The sequence below is a fragment of the Emydura macquarii genome, unplaced genomic scaffold, assembly GCF_026122565.2.
Source record: "Emydura macquarii macquarii isolate MOO-44397 ecotype Brisbane River unplaced genomic scaffold, CSIRO-AGI_Emac_v2 contig_1348, whole genome shotgun sequence".
NCBI lineage: Eukaryota > Metazoa > Chordata > Testudines > Chelidae > Emydura > Emydura macquarii.
In genome coordinates, this window is record NW_027131485.1 from 4,101,002 (window position 1) to 4,116,256 (window position 15,255).

General features: G+C 39.4%; 2 long non-coding RNA genes across 3 annotated transcripts in view; one reads left to right on the top strand and one right to left on the bottom strand.

The window, feature by feature from the left end:
- LOC137155012 (uncharacterized) overlaps positions 1-15,255 on the bottom strand; it is a 234,411-nt gene that overhangs the window by 106,876 nt on the left and 112,280 nt on the right. The window lies entirely within an intron of this gene.
- The window catches only part of LOC137155014 (uncharacterized), a 40,259-nt gene that overhangs the window by 6,806 nt on the left and 18,198 nt on the right, over positions 1-15,255 (top strand). Inside the window, exon 2 of the long non-coding RNA XR_010920323.1 lies at positions 1,804-2,015. This is a non-coding gene — a long non-coding RNA (uncharacterized lncRNA). The remainder of the gene's footprint in view (positions 1-1,803; positions 2,016-15,255) is intronic.

Genomic DNA, 15,255 nt, shown 5'->3' on the forward strand with positions numbered 1-15,255 from the left:
ACAATGGGAAAACCTAAAGAAGGCCTTGTCTTCACTAGGAAAAATGGGTTTTATTTTAAAACTATCCAATATTGCTATCCTAGAAAAGACCATTGTAGTTTTGTTGTCACAAGGTAAATCTTAGAGTTTTCAGATATATAATTATGAAGACATATGACCACCTAGTTTTCCTTCATCTGCTAACAGGTTAAAACTTCAACTGTCTTGTCTTCAGTAGGATTGTAACATGGGGTCGTTACCACAGATTAGCTTTACACATAGGAAAAAGGTATATTTTTATAGTGAAGACACCCCCTAAATCTTGCAAAAGATGAGAAAGGGGAAAAAGTTTTATATAAAAAATGATAAAATTAGAAGGAACACAGGTTAAACTGATGACAAACAATTTTTCACCATTGTGGCTTAACACCGGTCTTACCTATGACTGTTCATAAAGCAGAAAGTTGGACATAGGAGATGATAAATTACCAGACATTAGATTACAAAATTTAGTAGTACCAATGAGTTGATCCAATCCAATGAGCTGATCCAGATGTAAATGCTGCCATCATGTTGGGTATCTATGTCTCCCTAGTAATTCACAGCCTATTCCTGGTCAACATATTTATTTTGTAGAACTATGGTATTGCACTAATCCTCCTAAACCCAATTAATTTTCTTCATGTAATAGATGAAACAATCAATTCCTTTCATTGTTGTAAAGACATAATATTAAATCCAACCACTTTTAAATTTGGGAGGAATCTAGATTCAAAAATCATTCCTCCCCATAGTTTTGATCCTGGGTTGAATTAAAAAGCAGTAGACGGGTTTTTCCCAGTGGTGGTTTGGGTAGGCGCAGGAACAGACTCGTTCTTCAAAACATAGTCTGCAATATTTGGCTGGAAATCACAGAAAAGGAGGATCACTCATGATATTTCTGGTACTCCTTAATTCTGTCTGGCCAGAAATACCAGCCTTTTCATATGACTTATGAAATTCCCCAGGCGATCTGACAGAAAATAAATATTGCAGGTAATCCACACTGCTATGAGTTTGCATGTATAGTTAGGTATGGCTAGCAATATGCAGGGAGTACACTTCTACAAAAATAAATCCTACTTTGTCAGGATCTTTGCTCTATTCTAATGTTTCAGTGTCTGATCGGGGCTTCCAACAGGATATTCTTGTGTTCTCAGCCTCTTTTGCTAGTGTCTGCTCAGCTTTCTAGAATTCCTCCCATATCTCAGCCTCATCAAAGCATTAGCACATGATTTTCATTTTTCTTTCTGGCTTATTGCCAAAGACTAATTTTAAAAATTGTAATTTTCCTCCTGAAGGGCTTTTGAGAAAAGCATAATGATAAACATAGCAGTCTAATGGTGATTTTAAAGCTGAAGTGAATAATGCACTTTCCAGGTTCACGCAGCTCCAGTTCATACATAATTCATGTATTGTGTGTGCACAGGTATGACTAACAGCCTCCCTATACCATTCGTACAACACATTAAAATCCTGAGCACAGTGGGGATTGAACAATAGTAATTGAAAAGCTACTCTCACGTGACCCTTTATCCTACTAGTATATAAAAAGGTACATGTGCATCTGAATGGGTGATGTGATCTATCATCAGTGATCATTCTGTAACCAGTTACCTTATTTATCATGCCCTTTTCTTTTCAGTTGCATCTCAAGATTTAAATGCACAATATCTTTCTTTTAAAGTCTTAATATGGTTTAGGAAATAGGATGAAGGAATAAAATGTCTTATGACAACTAAGGTGCATTTATTCATTCAATTCTCTTACTTTGTTGACACACAGTATACGAGGTGTGAAAAAGAGACACTCCCCTGAGCGATGCAAGCTACAGCGACCTAAGCACTGTCCACACCCATGCTATGTTGGCGAGAGACTGTCTCCTGTCGCCCTAGAGCGTCTTCACCAACTGTGCTGCTGCTGCGCCGATGTATTGCTTCTAGTGTAGACCTGCCCCAAGTAACTGCTGTGCTTTTTAACCTCCACTACTTTATAAGGTGGGTAATTTCCAACACAACTTGCTCTCACTTATACATAAGGCTCAAAATCTGGTTCCATGCAAGTCCCTGGGAGTTTGAGCATTGATTTCCAGGAGACCAAGATTAGGCCCCAATATCTTATTTTATCCTTACCCTATCCTTCTTCAATTTTAGTTTTCCTGGGAGGATGGACTGTTTTGTCAGCAGGAAGTCAGGCCTTCTTACAACGCACAGTGAAATTTCTATAGTAATTTGAAGGTGATTATGAAGTGATAAATAACCCCAACAATGATACATATTTTACATAACTTTCTTATCTTCATCTAAAGGACAGTGATAGACAGATGTAATAGGATGCATGAGTTCTAAAGTTATGAGCCAAACTGATTCTAACATATGTCTAGTTTTACCTACACACAATAATATTTGTTCAAAGAGATGTTTTGCTATTAAGAAGGGTGCAGTTCACTTTTGTTTTGTAAATTATGGGCTGAATGCCCTAGTTTAAGTGGGTGCAACTCCACTGAAGTCAATGGGGTCTCATCTACTCATGCCAGCAATGGAATTTGCCTGAGGTATTAGTATGGTTAAGCCACCTTTTTGGTGACTCAGCCTTTTACATGAATGTTTTACATCCTATGGAATCCTGCTATATTAAAGTGCACCATGATAGCTCATGTCTTCTGTGGATTTCAATATGGTAAGTGATAAGAGGCCAACTTCATTTTAGCATTAACTGGAGAAATCACCTATAGAGGTAAATATTAACACACATCCTGCAGTCATGGAATCACCTGCCAAACCATGAGTAAGACTGGCACTTTGATCTGAAAATATAATGCCATGTTTCTGAACATCATTCCCTGAAATCTTAACTTCAGAAAGTAACACTTCCAGGAATTATGTTACATGGACAGAAAAATCTTCTGTCAGAGTACAGCAGGTTGTTGGATGTTTTTGAAGAACTGCCATAAAACAAACCAGATGCAGGAAGATATAGGACCAGATCCTCAGCTGATATAAACTGGAGTAGGTCCATTGAGATTAATGGAGTTACACCAATTTATAACAACTGAGGATCAAGTTGAAAATACACTGGGCTGCATCAATTCACAACTCATCATCTGAAACAAACCTATATGTTCAGGGGGAGCTACCTTCTTCTTTCAGTGAAAGTTGAATATGGAGACATCTGATCTTGGCGAAATATGTCACCAGTAACTGAAAAGAAGAACTACTGTTTTTTTATCACTTCTAAATACCACCTGTCAGGATAGATTTTTCTTTGATTAAGATGCGGAGGCATCAACAGAACAATTACAGATGTCAGATACTCTCCTTGGCTCAGCATCCACTTCCCTATACCATTTAATTAACAATGTCTTCACTTCAATACGAATTAGCTCCTTTTTACTTACCCTGACGTTTTCAGATAACTTCAGCACTGCAGCACAACCTTTCTTTATTATTAACAAAGAAACAGGTAGGTACCAGGAATGACAGCACTCAATAATGAACTGACAGACAGACTATTTCCATGGAAAAGGAAGGGAGATGCAGATGTCACTTGAGCAAATCTGAATTTATGGAGGCTTCTGGAGACATGTTTCCTAAATATGGCTCATATGGCAAAAAAAAGTTAGAAAACAACCACTGGAATTGCCATGTAACAAGATAATAAAATCTACTGCAATGGTGGAAGGTTACAGAATAAGACCGGGACCCAACAAAGAAAAGTGCCTAGACTGAGGTGTGACTCACCTCTTTGGGGGGAAAAAATTGCCTGAGCTCTATGAATAAAATGGACAGTAAAACAATGCATGCTTTTAAAGTTATGTTTAGAAGTATTGGAAAAAGCCCCAGTTTCTGCCCTGACCTATCTCTAGTACAATTTCTGCTGAAGTCAATGGAGGTGGCACAGGGAAGAAATCAGAGCAATGTATTCATTTTATGGGCCTCTCCAAATGAGTAAGGGCCTGATGCTCCACTGATATGCACTAGTGGATTATGATCTCACTGACACTAATGTAAAACCAGAGTAACTCCAATGACGTTGGTAGAATAACTCCAGATTTTCACCAGTGGATGCAAGATCAGAATGTAGCCCAGTGTCATTTATACTTGTGTAGAGTGGGCATTAAAAACTAACAGCCCAAAATGGCACCATATTCCACTTACTTTATATCAGGTGCAAAGCAGTGGTGTATCTTCCAGTCAACTCAGGACAGGTCTACACTAGAGATCTCTCTCAGTATAACTATGTTGTTCAGGGGTGTGAAAAACACACCCCTGAGCAGCATAGTTATACCAACCTAACCCCCCATGTAGACAGCGCTATGTTGATATGAGAGCTTCTCTCGCATCGGCATAGTAGCATCTTCACTAAAGCACTACAGTGGAGTACCTGCACCAGAGCAGCTGCGCCGCTGTACTATTGTACTTGAAGACAAGCCCTCAGAAATTTGCCATACAAAGACAAATTGTGAGATTTAATACTCAAGTTCTCATTTTAAAACCCAGATGAAAAAGCTGTTACAATAGACAGAGTAAGTACACAGTTTCCTTTAGATTATGCAATTACTTGTCTAGCTAGAGCATTTCACAATATACCTCATGAAATTTGAGTTCCAGCAAAAAACCCAAGCGGGGCTATTTATGCCCTTCTGACCCTAAGCAAATCTATGTTTGATGCAATTCAGTCCACGTAGTCTGTTAAAATGGAAACATTACAACAGATAGGAGGTTGCTGTTTAGGCCCAAGCCATTGGTAATGAGTCACAGCAGGATTTCTTTTCATTTACAAGAAAAGAGAAGCAATGTCATTGTTTTCTAATGCTAAGCAATGAATATGCAAAAGGAGGGAGATGCCTGAAAGTAGATTGGTGTTAATATCACTGGAATTGTATATGTATAACTTTTTAAGCAATTGCAACGGGTAATATTAGTATTTTAACCTAGCCACTTCATCTTGGAAGACAAATGCATTGTATTTCTGAGTCACTGAAATCCCACAGGAGCTATTTTATGACTCAGCTACTGCAATTTCCTTTTTCAAAACTTCATATAAAAAGTGAATTACCTGCTGTCCAAAACACAGCCAACCAATACATAGCTGCCATTGAATTAAAGAAATCTGGTTTGTATTTTGTTAAGAACCATTTAAAACTATTGGACCAGATTCCCTGTTCCTCTCCACTCTCTTTGCTCTTCCCAGATGGCACAGGGGAGCAGAGACAACACACAATGCTCTATGCGGGAGGAAGAGAAGCTGGCTCCTATGCATCCCTCCCTGCAATTCTTCCTGCTCTTCTTCACAGAGGGCATGTGATGCACTCTGACTATCCCCAGCTGTCAGGTAGCCCCTGAGGAGCCATTGCCAGCTGGTGCACGTTAGAGAAGTTACCAGTGCCATTCTAATCTATACCAACTTGGGCAGCGAAATCAGGGAGCTGCAACCAACTTCTTCATTACTCAGACCCATCTCCTCTGCACTCTGCGAAAAACCACCCAGCTCCAGGACAAACCAAGGAAATGTGAGATTTTGGTGCCCACAAGGGTGACACAGGCTCTTCCCACCACCCAAACACAAACCGAAAAACAAATCTGGATTCAAAGATGAGGAGTGAAACCTTGGCTCCACTGACATCAGTGGGGCTGAGATTTCAGCCTAAGAATTTAAGTTCCAGTGCAGGGTCAGGGATCAACTGATTTAAGGTTCTGATTCAGGTCTGTGCTGACTTTGTATGAACTGCAGTAATTTCCCTCATGTTCTATAGTCCTCTATCCCGTAACACACAGCACTGACAAAACAAACAATTCTACGCGAGTCCATTTATCTTCTTTAGGTGGCCTAGACACCTGGCTGCTGCATGTCACTGTCGGCCTTTCTTAATAACACAGCACTTTATTCCTGGTGGTAATGTTAGAAGATGGCATGGTGAACTTTTAAAATGTTTACAACAGCTCTATTGTGACAGATATACAGCAGGTCTCTTTCTTTTGTCTCAAGGGCTGCTCCCTGCTCGCATTTGTCAGAGAAAAATATCCATGAACCAGTGACACCTACATCCATTTTATGACACCTAATATTGGCCAATAAAGCATTCACACTGGCTGCTTACTAAATTCCTAAGACCAAATCCTTATCTCACTTGTGCTGGTGTAAATCAGGAGTAACTCCATTGGAGTCAATGGACTTATTCCTGAATAAAAAAAGATAAGAATCAGGCCTAGAGCCTTCTTGTGCCAATCATACTTTATTCTTATCAACAGACTCATAAAATGTCACATCATTGAGATTACAACCCATTAAAGCTTATGAAAAATGCTTTGGATTTCTAGTAAAGCCACAATCTCAGGCTACCAGCCCTCAGCAGAACCATTCATCTATTCTGGTCCAAGGATCTCTGTCGCATTGACTTGCAAATCTCAGTCATGTTTCGGGAGAGTCACCCTACCAAAGGAGCCTGCCTAAAACAATTAAGTAAAAGTGTCAAAGTATGCTCAGCCATTTGCTCAGGTTAAGGAAGATCTGTCACTTGCTACAGCCAAAAGTTTTACTTATGTAACATCATTAAAGAAACACCACAGTTTCGCACTCTGCAGTTCAGTTTTTTAAAAGAGCCTGAGGGCAGCGCTTTTAGTTATAATGACAGGAAGAATTCTCAGCATCTGTTTCATCAAAACAGAACAAAGGGATCGCCCGTTGCTTTGCAACCAATAAAAATGATGCATCTTTAATAGCTCTGGCTGGGGAATGCAACTGCTCTACAGACTCAGAAATTTCAGAGTGTATGAGAAAGGGTTAATGCTTTCAGGTAAGTTGAACCACTTTTCAATAATAGGGGCAAAAACTTTTCTTTTCTTTTATTTAAAATGCTCAGCTTGGCTGGAGAGAGCACTGCTTTCAGCAAATACTCCCAGTAGGTATAAAGAATTGTTCTTCTTGGCTATTACACAAATAGACTGTATTTTCTCTTCCTTGACCTTGCTGTGTTTGCTTTGTCTATTTCTTTCCATATTGTCTAAAACTTGACCTTTAAAAGTCAGTGTGACTGATAGTGTAAAGGGCATAAAAGGACAGTCCAGGCCACCTACTGGTCTCACAACCAGGAGGTCTCAAAATAAAGGTAACCAGTCTACCACATATTGCCTGCACTTCAATATGCCTAGGGAGAACACAACGTGTCAGAAAAGGATAAGCTTTGAGGCAGAATTATATACATGTTTTTCTTTTAAAAATTAACTTTATTTGCTCTGATAAAAATTTCAGATGAACTGTGGGTAGATTAGAGACAGAGATAGAGAGAGAGACAGAGATAGATGGCCCGATTTTAACTACAACAGACATAGCTGGTGTTAATCGGCATAGCTCCATTGACGCCACTAGGGCTATATTACAATACATAGTTTATGGCTGAGACGTTCAAAGCCACCTAAAGGATTTGAACTCACAATTAATGGGAATTTAAAAAATTAATAGACAGCCAAATCCCCTAAATGCCTTTGAAAATCTCAGCTTACATGTACATGCATTAACAGCCAAACAGCTTAAAAAATAGGCTTTTTAAATCTTAACCCAGCTAGGGAACTGATCTTGAACTACATTTATGGAAATAGGCTCAAGATAGGGCTGGAAGCAAAAAGTGCTGGAAAGTGGATGACAAATTCTGTTCTCATGGGTTTTTCAACTCAATTTTGCAGACTCAGAAAATTTGGGTTGTTTGGATAAACTTAATGATTTGTCCCCTTAATGACTTTGAAATAAGGTTTAACATTATTAGTTTGCTACTGTATATTACCTATAACGGCCAATCCACATCCCATCAAAATCAAAAGGAGGTTTTTCCATTAATGCTGATGGGACAAGGGTTTGGCTCTAAATGCAGATAGACTTAGACTTTAAGGTCAGAATGAACCATCGTGATCATTTAGTCTGACCTCCTGCACATTGCAAGCCACAGAACTACACCCACCCACTCCTGTAATTGACCCCTAACCTCTGTCTGAGTTACTGAAGTCCTCAAACCATGGTTTAAAGACTTCAAGTTACAGAGAATTCACCATTTACACTAGTTAAACCTGCAAGTTACCCGTGCACCATGCTGCAGAGGAAGGCGAAAAAAACCCAGGGTCTCTGCTAATCTGACCTGGGGGAAAATTCCTTCCTGACATCAAATATGGCGCTCAGTTAGACCCTGAGCATGTTTGCAAGACCCACTAGCCAGACACTTGGGAAAGAATTCTCTGTAGTAACTCAGAACCCCCCCATTTAGCATCCCATCTCCATGCATTGGGGATTTTTGCTATTAGCAGTTGCTGATGGACCACATGCCATTGTAGGTAATCTCATCATACAATCCCCTCCATAAATTTATCAAGCTCAGTCTTGAAGCCAGTTAGGTTTTTTGCCCTCACTGTTCCCCTTGGAAGGCTGCTCCAGAACGTCACTCCTCTGAAGATTAGAAACCTTAGCCTTATTTTGAGCCAAAACTTGTTGATGACCAGTTTATATCCTTTGTTCTTGTGTCCATGCTGGCACTTAAATAACTTCTCTCCACATGCGTTGCTGGGTAAGAAGGGGAAGGCTGGATGATGAAAATCAAAATATAAGAACTGCCTCTTGAGCCCCTAAATATGGCCATTTTGAAGGCTCTAGCAGAAGAATTATTTGGGGAAATTTCCCATGCTTATTAAGAACGTTGGCTAAAGTTCTGGCACTGGGTGTCATGGAACTATGCAAACAACTGAGAGCATTGTTCCTCCAAACTTTGGATCTTAGCTTGCATCCCTTATATACATGTGTCTTCCTTTTAATTTAATGTGAATTTCGTATGCGGAGGGACTTGAGGAGAATGAAACCTTCGCAGCCTCTTACTGGGCCTGAATCAAAGTCCATTAAAGTCAATGGGAGTTTTATTTGTGTCTTCAATTGGGTTTGGGTCAGGCCCATAATGGAAAGCTCTTAACATTTTCCAGATGTCTAACACAGGTAGTAATATAGGTAGGACTATACTGGACATTTTGCAAATTTTCCTCTTGGCTTTTATGACATCAATAAATCATTAAAGGCATGGATATTTGTCTGGAACTGAATCCAAATATCCTTAAATGTAAGTCATTTTGGCATGTTTTTGTCTTCAATGCATGGAAAATTCTGTTTGGAAGCATTTAACTGAACAACAAGTCACTTTTTTAGTGCTGTTGCTTACATATCACTTAGGGTCTGTCTACACAGCAAAGAAAAACCCACAACTGGAGCACCAGCCCCAGCCTCAGCCCAAAAGTCGACATAGCAATGAAACAGCCCAGGAGCCCATATCTTGCAAGCCCGAGTCAGCTGGTACAGGCCAGCCATGGGTTTTTCTGTGCTGTGTAGACATATCCTTAAAGTCTGCATGATAGGGTTACTAAACCAAATAAACAAAATAAACACAGGCATGAAAAGAAAGGTAGTTTTCAACATAAAGTTATACTGATTGTAATAAAGTGGCCTTGAAAGATACAATTCTTCCCTGATTTCTTGTGTTACATTAAAAAGTGGTCTGTACTGTTGAGGGTTAATTTATTTATTAATTTATAGAAACTAGAAATAATTACACTGGGGCAAACTTTGGCAGTTATGGAAATCTTCAAGGGACTAAATAAGTTTTTATTAATACTTAGTGTTTTTCATACAATCTCCATTTAAAGTTAATTTAGAAGAACTACGTTAAAACGATTGTGTGCTTAAAAGGGCTGATTACATGATACACCGACTGCCAAATTTTACATAGAACAGCATCATAAACTAGCCAAAACCCATTGCTTGAAATCTATCTACTTCTTTCTATCGCTCCAATTTCTGTGGTATCTGAGCACTGCATAGACTTCAACCTGTTTATCACCCCTGAGCTGTTCTCCCCATTTTAGAGATGGGGTACTGAGGTATTGAGAGGCTAAGTGGCTGTCCCAAGGTCACACCGGAAGTCCGTGGGACAGAGCAGGGACTTTAACTGAGGTCTCCTAAGCCCCAGACTAGTGCCCTACTCACTGGACATGTACCTTCAACATATACCTTGTGAATATTGAAATTCAGTTTAAGTAGCCCACACGCCTTGTGCTGATCCTCTATACAGGGCAAATTTAACTCAAAAACAGATACTGTTCCTTGGTGTCACGGCAGACAGAGGACTCCATCTCTCACACAGGGGTGGCTTCCAGTATGATCGGTGAGAATGAAGTGGTTCATGTGGTGAAAAGTTTCTGGGCATACCAGAAACCATTAAGCCCCCCAAATCCCTCTCATATACACACTCCTGCCTCCTTTCTTCCCGCCCCATCCCCAAAACCAAGCAAATACACAAACCTATGCAGGCTCCCCAAAATCTGTTCATACACCTCCTCAACCCATCTCAATCCACACACATTGGACTTGCAGCACAGGCTCCTCTTCAAGTCTACATACCCTGATACAGAGTCCTACCCATGACCAAAGTCAAATCCCTTTCTTCATTCTCCCCCCATTTCCCTGGGCTCTCCCATGATTCTTCCTCCCTATACCTCCTAGTGCTGCCTGCTCAAGACAGCAAAGAGGAGACTGCTCGGGGGCAGGAGGAGGAAGAACGGAATTAGTAGCAGGAGCACCTACCTAGAAGAGCTGGTTGAAAGATGGAAAAAGAACTTTGAGGGGGGAAAAAATGAAACGTTAAAGTTGTTTCCTTTTGGCAGTGTTTGAAACAGAACTATTTTTTATTGTTTTAAAAAAAAAAATGTAATTTTTTAAAGTCAGAATTTCAAAATATCAAATCTTTGTGTTTTTCTCCTTATCCTTTCCTCTTCTCCCCCCATTTAGCTATTCTCTAAAACTCATCCATCTTTGGCAAAGTTAGTTTCTTTTCTTTCTCCCCCACATCCTCCTTTGCCGCTCTCTCACCTTCTTTAAAATTTGGGAAGTTATACAGAATGGCAAAAAGAAAAATGAAAAAAAGAGGGGGGAAATAAAAAAAAACCAAGCACAAAGGAAAGACAAAGGGGAGGAAATAAAAATAAAATTTAAAAAACTTCAAAGTTCGGATTTTTTAATTAAAAAAAAAAATTTTTTTTTTTAAACATAAAACGAGAAAAACAACAATAAAACCAGAAAGCTTTTTCTGAAAGTGTTTAGTTGGGTTGGGAGGCTAGTTTTCATGGGAAAAGAAGTGTTGGGTTAAAAATTTGACCAATTGTATTATTTAGCTTCTTTCTCCACCTAAAGATTGTGTTGGCTAAAAGATAGCAGACTGGCATCAGCAGAGTCGAAAAGGGACAGAAAACGGTTTGGTGTGAGGGGTATTAAATGGAGATGAGACTCGGGAGATGATGTGTTAGAGGAAGGAGGAGATGCCTTTAAAAATAAAGTCAGAAAAAATGATGCGAGTATATGGCACCTGACACCCTCAGAGTGGCTGTAGCCTAAAACAGATAATTACTAGACTCTAAAAGCATATCTACATTGTATTGTAAACCCAAGTCTGCAGGACCCAGGCTTAGTTTCCAAGTCTGTGCTTGAGCAAACACACTTCACTGTAAACCTGGGGTTATATAGTTGCTGGACCAGATCTCACAGCTGTGCTAACACATCCATGCTGCGCTGTGATAACTTGCTCATTCAGGTCTGCAGCTTTAGCTATGTCCGCACCGCAAAATGACAAGGCGTGGACTCGGGCCACAGTGGGACTCTGGCTCTGACCCATCCCCCTAGCAAGGTCCTAGGTCTGAGTGCTTGTTGAATGGAGTCAGACTGATTTGTGTGTGGACAGAAGGGAGCTTGGGCTCAAACCTGAGTCAGAACCTGGGCTTAGCATGCAATGTAGACATACCATATAAGGGTGACATACTGACATTACTGATAGTCAATGGGAGTTTTGCCATTGACTTCAGCAAGGTCAAAATTCCACCTTAAATGCCTTTGACCATGTGATTAGAGGAATTCCACGCTTCCTGAAGTGCTCAATCAATCACTGAGCTTTAAGAGCCTGATCCAAAGCCACTGACATCAATGTAAACCTCCCATTGACTTTATTGGACATTGGACCAGGACCCTAAGGGTGCCTTTCATTATCTTCTTCTTTTTTCCAAAGAGGGCCAGAAAGGATCTACTCGATAAAGATCTTGTCACTTGGAATTGATCCTCCAGGCTGTACCAATATGCATTTAGCAGACACACTATGCAATTGAAAAAAGCTAAGTATCTTTTTTTGTTTAAATGTTTTTGGACACAAAGTCTTTGCTCTCATGAAAAAATACAAGGGGTTGCTTTCTGGGAGGGTGTTCTGTTTTTATGGTTTTGGAAATTTCATACAACTTGATGGGTTTTATTTAACATTCTTTGGTAATTTCTAAGTTTTCTGACCAACATTCTTCACATTTATACAGCTCGGCAGTTAATTCCACATGGAACGCCAATAGATCAAATTCTGCTGTACTTGATATTCGTGTTAACTCTGTAGAAATCTGTCATTATTCCAGATTGAAACCTTTGTGCTAAGAGCAGAATTTAGCCCTATGTTTATATATTGAGAATTGTTGGAAGTTCAGCAGTTTTTCAGGTGGAAATTCTGTAAATATTATACTGGATTAATTTGAACACCTGTCTCTTTGGACAATGTTCAAAGTCTTCCTTCAATTTTTTTAGTGTATAATTCTTGCTAGAGCTTGAAACACTCTTTCCTGGCAGACTGTAAACTCCTTCTGGCCTATGCACCACTGAGATGCAGCACGGAGTAAAGACTGATCAAGTTATGCACCGTGGTTTTAGAAGCCTGTGAATATAAATGAGCAAACTCCACTTTGGGGCTGTGTAGAAATTTTCACTTTGCAAACATATTACTTTGAGAGTGAATATGCCAGTGAATTTGGTGCTAAAATGAGTTTGTTTGCATTATAACAAATTACTTTGGTCTTTACATGAGGAAAATTACTGTATGCTTAATATGTCTAAAGCATTCTCTAAATGTAAAATATAGACTATTTCTCTATAGGAAAATAAGTTACATAGGACCAGATGCTGCCTCCCTTCCTTACATTGAGAATTTTACTGCAATGTAACACAATGACTAAGGTGCTTCTCAAAATGTGCCACGTGCTGGGCAATTATGGAATAATTTACCCAAAAGGAAATTTCTCACTAACCCCTTCAGTTGGAGGGTGTGTTAAGCCCTGAAGCAGAAAAGTTTACATCCCTTCCAAGCTAATGTAACACTGGTTGTTTCTCATATAAACATTCAGGATGAACTCAGTGATATATGGTGGCAATGAGTGCCACAGGCTAATTGTACCTTGTGGGTTCTATTCCGAGTTCAGTTACTGACTCACAACGTAACCTTAGAGAAGTCACCTAACCTCCTTTTGCCGCGCAAGCACACACATAAAATGGAGAGGACTATACTGACTTACATTTGTGAAGAGGTTTGAGATCCTTCAATGAAAGGTGCTGTGCAAGTGCAAAGCATTATTATTTTATACAACAACAGGTGATTAATATAGTTTCTTATTTTACATATCCTTCCCACCCCCCACTCTCAGTGGTCTGACCTTTGCATTCAACAAATGCTCTTGTCCCATGAACACTGCTACAGATGAAATATTATTAGGTGCCAGTAGTCTTCCACACTTCATCAATTCATAGATTTTAAGGTTAGAATGAACCGCTGTGCCTGTGATGACCGAGGCTAACCTCTCGCAGAGCACAGCCTACAGAATTTCACCCAATAATCCCCCAACAGAGGAAATTATTCTTTCTTCTGATGTAATGACCTGATTCAGGAAAGCATCTTAATTCGGGAAAACACTCAATTTTAAACTTTGAAATCAATGGTACTTAAGCACTTGCTTAAAGTTAACTTGTAGGTTAACTAGATCCTATCTTTCAGAAAAAAAAATCCAATCTCAATTTCAAGACTTCAAGAGATGATTAATCACTTCCCTTAGTAATGTGTTCCAGTGGTTAATTACCCTCACTGTGACCCTGTGTCTTTTCCAGCCGGTATTTATCTAGTTTCATTTCACATCCATTCCTTAATTCCTAATCCAAACTCCCCCATACCCTGCACACCTCTTGGCCATCCTAAACTGGATGTTGCTTCCAGTTCCAATTTGTTGGAAACTCCCTAAGAAGGAGCAGTATTTTCTGAAGTTTTTAATACCATGTGCATGTTATGAGGTGGGGGAGGGGTTTAAAGAATAGTAATGACTTATCAGCACCAAAGCACTTGTCTGTTAGCAATACAGCTGGCTTCTCCCAGCAACAAAATATACTGTATGCTCCATTCTGTAGGACTAAGTGCTCATTAACCAAATAAAGGAAGGCTTTGGCACTTGCTTCCCTGGAGTCTCACAGAACAAGTAATTAAGGAATCTTTGTGTTCTGTCAGTTGCCACCCATTACTGTATTTCTAATGCTAATTAGCCAATGCAGCTAACAGAATACTACTTTTAGCCAATTGCTACAGGATATTTTAAAAAAAAGAAAAAAAAAAACACCAAAAAGCAACCCATTAGATGTACCGATAACAGTTCTTTTGTATTAAATGCAGGTAAGTGTAAAATAGATGTTATTAATTTTCTGAGCTGGAGTACTGGAATTAAGAGATCCTTCCAGGCAGCAAGTGTTGGAATCAACTAGTATTTTTCAACTTTAACCATCTGAACTGGTCAGGATGGATGGACAGATAGAAGGTCTGACTATTACCTGCCAAAGGAGACTTTTTTTTTTTTAATTTGAATCTCTCTGAAATTCCTTCAGTGCAGCTCTTAGATGCATAAAGAAACTATGTTTGCTTTAGCTAACTTATAAATGTTTGTCTGTGTGAAGCTGGCATTTTACAGACTTTAAAGTGGTGTTTTGATTTTATTTCTGCTCTGGAGAATTGATTCCCTCCCTCCTCATTCCCCTCCCCCCTTTTTTTTTAGTTCATGGCAAGCTAGTTCAGACGTGATGAATTGTAGAATTGCTCAGGAGATCCAGAAATAAAGTTTCATCTGTATTAAGGGCAGATCTTTTTTTGACTTGTGCAAGAATAATGCTACTGTTTGCTCAGATTCAAGGCCGTAGCGTTTTCATAAAGTGTATCCAGGAAAGATGGAGCTAAATGGCTCATGCCTTAAACCCATGGTATAAACCACTGCAGAACAGATTCTATTTTTACCTCCTGTTTTGATAAGTTCAGTACAGTCAGAAGTGGCAGTTCACTCTTTGGAGCAATAAAATGTCTTTTCACAGTGCCTTCCATCCCAAATA